Source organism: Meriones unguiculatus, chromosome 3 (genome assembly GCF_030254825.1).
Source record: "Meriones unguiculatus strain TT.TT164.6M chromosome 3, Bangor_MerUng_6.1, whole genome shotgun sequence".
Taxonomy (NCBI): domain Eukaryota; kingdom Metazoa; phylum Chordata; class Mammalia; order Rodentia; family Muridae; genus Meriones; species Meriones unguiculatus.
The window spans coordinates 50,772,861-50,779,472 of record NC_083351.1 but is presented as its reverse complement, the minus strand read 5'-3'; the positions used below and the strand labels follow the sequence as shown (position 1 = coordinate 50,779,472).

Below are 6,612 nucleotides of genomic sequence, written 5' to 3'. Positions count from 1 at the left end.
ACTCATTCAAAGTTCAGAAGGTAACAGAACTAAGATCAAAGTTAGGGCTTTCGGACCTGTCCAATATGCCCGATATTAACCACACCAGAACCAAGAATGGGGTTGGGTAAGTCAGGCAGCTCAGTGGGTAAAGGCAACTTGCTACCAAGCCCAATGGCTTGAATTTAGTTCTCAGAGCTCAGAAGGTGGTTGTCCTAGAGAACAGATCTCTACACTCCGTAGCTTTTCCATGGATCGTGCAAATACACAAAAATGAAGAAATAAATGCAATGAAAAATTAAACAAAAACAAAACAGGAAACAAGAATGATTCTCAATCTACCTGGAGTTTCCTTTTCCCAGATCACTTGTCCATGTGGTACTCTGGAGTCTGGTGTGTAATGCAGTACTCTTGGCAAAGCCTGTGATGACTGTCACTGTATTGGAGTTTCATGTTTCCTAATGCTGCTATGGGATTAAGTGAAAGGGAACAGTTGGGCTGATGTTACTCAGACTAAAGAAAACTCAAATAGAATCATTTTATGAAACCAATTGTTTTCTACTTCTAATTGTCTTCAACATTCTGAAAATTTGGTAACTTTTTGGTTTGTGTTTTCATTTTCAACACACCAGCTTTTTGCTTTTACAAACTGAAAATTTGGTGCATGTAGCTTTATACCTTTAAAAATTAAACATGATAGAAGCAACTATCCACATTAGTGGGTCTCTTCATACACACAGGGTTCAATGACACGTGGCCATCAAAACAGAAGGATGTGGGAGAGAAAGTACTGAATGTTTCAGGTTCTGGGGATAACATAATCCAAGTGTAGGCTTCCTCCTAGGTTCAGCACTGGGTTCCAAATGGTCCTGCAAACGGAGGGGTTTCCTAGAGGAGGCAACAGGGCTCATGCAACACAACTTCTGCGCTGGCTACTATGAGACAGTTCAAGGCTATCATTCAATTGATTTATGTCCTTTTCTAAAGAGATTTAAGGGTCCGGCAAATAGATATCAAAATTGGCCATTCAAGCAGCAGGAACTCATCTCCAGAGGCAGACTTGCTTGCTAACTGAAAGGTGCCCACTAAGGCACAGTGAACAAGAGACTTCCTTTGCCAACAATCCCCTGACTCTTGCCTCTAGCAAATTTTCCACTTTTTTGGCAGACTTTTCCTAATCTACAGAAACTGCAAGCAATCTGGCAAAGAACCAGTCTTCAACAGTTGAGTGAAGCTAGAAGCGAAAGTAGAATTTACTGTTATAGGCTGTAAGCTTGGAACATAAAAGCTAAATTGATATTTCTATCTAAATGAAGCAATTTTCCAGTGATTTACAAAAATCTGTAGTTTTATTGATATGTGACATCGTGGCTCAGAAAACAGTCAGCTCCTTGATAGCTCTTGACCCTTCGTGCAAAATCTTTGTCATATGTGAGAACATTCTTCCAGCTGAGACCAGGAAAGGGATCGCGTGATTTGAGGAACCTTGTTGTTCTGTAACACACTTTTCTGTTGTTAAAAATTTCTGATTCTCCATTGAGTGTCACATTTTAGGATATTCTTGAGCAGAGTTTTTTGAATTTTGTTTCTTGTGAAATTTTGCCTCATCAAAGCTAATGCTTGTATTCTCACTCATACCCACAGAATGCTAGGTGCTGCCGAAGACAACTTTTTGTTTAAATCTGAAAGAGTCAAAACCTGGGCAAAATTAAATAACTACCCTCTTAATGCAGATCATAGAGGATACTTTTTACAGTTTTATGACTTCTAGTATACCAGACAACTGATCAAGTTTGAAATATAATCTGTATCTGTATTACTTGCCTTATTGTCATTTTTGTAAAAATTGCTACCAAGGATACCTGAAAGTTAATGTTCTTGAATAAAATGTCTACTCTAGTCTTATTTTTAACTCCTTGAAACTTTTTGCCTTTTGCATTTAGAATGTAAAAGTGATAGTTATCAGAAGTATCAATAATTTTCACAGTACATTTTCATCTGTGCCAGTAAATGTCAATTGAACTTCACATGAATGGCATAATTTAAATATATTAAGCATATAAGGGCAGTGTTACTGACAGTTACATCTGGAGTGCTTGCCTGAACTTAAAAGAGAATGACCAGATATTTGTAGTTGGTCTGAATAGCTTGCCTTTTTCAGACGCACATTGCATAAAGCAGTTTATGTGTCATGTGACTAATGATCAGGCACCAATACTAGAATTCTATGCGTGTTGCCAAAGCCTGGCTTCTTAGCCATTCTCTGAACTTGAAGACTGAACTAATGCTAATTGAAACATATGTATGACAATAATTTAGGCAAAAAGGTGGTTTTTACATGTTTTTCCCAAACACCTATTAAGTGTTCAAAGTTCAAAGGTTAGCGTATCATAAGTAAGGCTGGTGTCAAAGTTCAGTTTCTCTGTTCTCTATCCACAGTTCAGAATGTGTCACTGAATCAATCAGTGTCACTGTGACCTTATGTCTGGTAATGCCAGGTTAATTCCTGGTCTATCTGTCTGTAGTAAGGAAACTCTTCTGCAAAATCAGCAGGAATTGTGCTTTGGTTAGGTGAGCCTGTCTCAGTTTGACAGTGACTCTGAAGGGCTCAGTATCAATCATTTTACAGTACATGCAATAGAGTACATTCACAGTTACTTCTTAGAATCTCTTTCCAGCTGGCCATACCTCAGCTCTGAACTCATCGTCTCTGATTTTTCGACTGGCGTTGTTTCAGCCAGGTTGTAGAATCTCCCTCTTGATGATGGAGCAATTTCAAGGATATGACACCTCCAGAGTAGGCCTGGAAAAGAGCAAGAGAGATACCCTAAAGCATACCAAGAGGGCATGGACACCACTGGATGGGCATCTGCTTCCTGGCTCTGAGGAGGAAAACCCAATGTTTACCATGTACATGCAAGGTAAGGGGCCTTCTAGGCATTTATAATATGCCCTTCTGTTGGTGGTGAGGTATGTGAGGATTATGTTTGGGGGCTAGTGACTTCTAAGGACTTGAACTTGATATTAAAAGAACAAGTGTTTCCAAGCAGTGGTAGCACACAACTTTAATCCCAGGATTTGGGAGGCAGAGGTAGGGGTATCTCTGAGTTGGAGGCCAGCGTGGTCTACAGAATGAGTTCCAGGACAGCCAGGGCTACACAGAGAACCCCTGTCTGGAAAAAGAAAGAAAGAAAGAAACAAAAGAAAGGAACAAGTGTTCCTGGCATGATTCCAGGCAATTTTATGAAATAGACGTATCTATCCTCCTGAGGACCTCAGCACAAATAGACCAACTAAAAGATAAACACTGCTTCCTTTCTATTACAATGCCCTCATCCTAAATCCCAAGACTCTGAAGATACATCCAGGCTGGAGCCATAAAGATTCCTCCTCCTTCTTTTCATTCTCTTGCACCTCTTCCTCTTCTTCCTCCTTGTCTTTCTCCTCCTTCTCTTCCTCCACTGTATCCCCTTTTTCTTCCTCCCTCCTTCTTGTCCTCCTCTTTTCTCCTCCCCTTCCTCTTCTTTCTTCCTCTTCTTCATATGCTAGTGTATATGCATATGTGTATGTATGTAGGTTTGTATGTATGTATGTATGTATGTATGTATGTATATGAGAGAGATAGAAATAGACAGGTAGTCTCACTGAATCTGGAGCAGTGTCATTCAGCTAGACTGGCTGCCAGTGAGTTCAAGGAATCTGGGTCCTACTAGGGCAACCATGCCCTGATTTTTGATGGGTGCTCGAAATCCAAACACAGTTCCTTGTGTTAGTACAACAAGCACTTGACCCACAAGCCATCTCTCCAGCTCCCAATGAGCTTGTTTCAGAACACCTTTCTATTTAAAGTTTCTTGGGTTCCTTGCATGAAACACTGATGATCATTGAATAACATAAAAAAAATAATAAATAAGAAAACATTCCCACTCTGTCCACCCATGGTATCACAAATGAAGACTACCGGTCAACTCCCAGGTTTACTGGCTGTTTCTATTTACCTGAAAGCCTATGTGAGAATTATTCAAGTATCTGTGAATAAAGTCAGACTGAGCCCAGGATATGAGGTAGTAAGCAGCAAGAACTCTCAGGATCTGCTCTCCCTTCACCTTCTTTCCTTTTCTATTGCCTATTTGTCGAGCCAGTGCTAAAGATACATTTTAAAAGGCTGGTGCCTTTTTAACACAGGCTGCCTTTGGATATCCTGGGACTCTATGACAATTTGTCCTTGGAATGAATGCAAATCTGGTTTCTAACCTGGCAAAGAACTCCTTGCAAATAAACATTGCTGGCTAGCTGCCTTAGGTAAATGTTGGGATTTAATAAGGAGAGGTTCCATGGTGATATAGAACCAACAAGAGAGAAACAGAAATCTCTTACTCTTTTCCAGTCTTTGTATTCACATTAGGCAATTTTACAATCACTCTAGCATCTCTCACCCTTCACTTACTCATTTTGCTAGTCCTTAACACTTTTTTCCTTTTTTCTTAATTTATAGTCTTTTGGCAAGTTTACATCCATTCTTAGAAGGGGCTGATTATGGAAAATAGGAGGCCTCCAGGGGGAAAATGAATATGTTTACATGATCATGTGACCAACAATGTAGGAAACAGGACTGCTGAAGTGGCTGATGATAGAGTGGGTCACTGCAGCCAGTTGTGCTTTGACTAACAGATCTGGTTTGTTTGTTTGTTTGTTTGTTTCTTTATAGAAAATTCCAAACAGGAAAGTATCCAGCAGTGGCTGGACTCCGGGTTCTTGTAAGTGGGGCTTTATTTCATTTTATTTATTTTATTTTATTTTTGCATGCCTGTGGGCCTTATGTATTTCTCTTGCAAAGCTCCATGAAAATAATGTGGGTTAACCCTCCTTGGGATTGGCTCCCAGCCACACGTTACCAGGGTGGGAGAAGTGTAGATTTTCATATTAACAGGCTACTTGAAGGATTACTACATTACTGCAAAAACTATATGTCAACTTAGAAGTGCAAAAATAGAATGGTATTTGGATCCATTTGTGCATTCACTTTTAAAAGTTCTCCCATTAAAATCTGAACCTGATTTTTTTGTTATTGTTGTTCCTCCACTTAATTACAAAAGCAACTTGGTAATAATTTATTTACATACATTGTTGGACTCACAGCGAATTTGCTTCTTTTATAGTGTCTCTGCAAATGAAAGCTTCCAGCAAGCCATCAACCATTCTGGTAAGGCAAGAAAACCCAGAACACCAGTGCTTTGTGCACCTGAGCAGATTGTGTAAAAAAACCATCCTTACTGATAGACCTTCCTCAAGGAAGACTTAATAGAGGCTCTCAGAAATAAGTCTATCATCTCACTTGATTTTATAGGACTAGTACTCAGAAAACACAGCCATGTCCCCAGCAGCATGTTATGGGCTGAAACCAGGGTTCTTGCCATCATCAAACACTCAGACTATTGTAGGAAACTCTCTGGGTCTATGCAGACATCTGCAAGGATGTAATTATGTAAAAAAAAAAATCATTTAATTATTTATAACATGCTATAGTTTTATTTTAAAACCTGTTTTCTTTCTTGTCTTTTGGTATCAAAATTATGTTTTTTATCTTTTCTTTAATGATGTATTCTAAAGACAAAAAAAAAATGACTAAATCCTAAAGCAAACCACAAATATTTCTGAGTCAGAAAATGTATCATACTGTTTCCTGGAATTTGATGATAATATTATTAAAATAGTGAGTACAGGTCTCATAGATTCCATCTTTATTAAACAAAGCACCAGACTTCATGACATCTAAGATTCTACCATTCTACAGGCTTTCAGATGGATCAGATGAAATCTTATGACTAAAAATGAAAACTTGTATCAACTCCAAGACAAGTTGATCATAGGTGTTAAATAAGATTCTAGAATCAATTAAATGCCTAAAGAATATGTCTAAATATGACATAAACTAGGAATATAATGCTTTGAGAGGAAATTATTAATCTTACAGTAACTTACCTTGCTGCTCTTCATTATTTCATACCTTCCACCACCATCTTCAACTAAGAATGACTACTACTTGCCACGCCAGTCAATTTACATTGAGACATTTTGCTTTAAAAAGTTTAAACTAAAGATATATTGAAATTTCCTTCTTTCCTCAGTTGTTCTATAGTTTAAATTTTGTGTTCTTTGACAGTGTCATCATATATTGAATGAATTTTAGTCATCACTGCCTGTTACGTCCTGTCATCTCCAGTCTTTTCTTCTGTCATCTCACCCTTCTCAGAAAGCCCCCTCCTACTTCCACCCATGTGTGTATTCTACTGAGATTAACTACAGTTGCTCACATGAGCATGCGTGAAAAGTTATTTACTGGGTCATCTACAACCAGTCAGTAGCTACATGACTGATGACAGTGTGAGCCTTCCCTAACCACCATTAACTGTAAATAATCACCTGGGCAGAGTTGGGCCCCATGAACTCTTTCCTCTCCCATGACAAAATATCAACAGACCCACTCTGGTGCAAGTTTCTATACCCACAGTGGGTTCATTCCAAGAGAAGTCTTTTTACAACACACCTTGCCATACTCTGGACCTTCTACTCTTTCCATCCTTCTTCCTGGATAGACCTTGAGCCTCAGAGAGAGCCTTGTATATGACCCAT

The 6,612-nt window shown here is 38.8% G+C and overlaps 1 protein-coding gene across 1 annotated transcript in view; it reads left to right on the top strand.

The window, feature by feature from the left end:
* The first annotated feature begins 5,138 nt into the window (after positions 1-5,138).
* Positions 5,139-6,612, top strand: part of Itprid1 (ITPR interacting domain containing 1) — a 97,987-nt gene continuing 96,513 nt past the window's right edge. The window contains exon 1 of the mRNA XM_021647446.2: positions 5,139-5,182. The gene's annotated coding sequence lies outside the window, so the exon portion shown is untranslated. The remainder of the gene's footprint in view (positions 5,183-6,612) is intronic.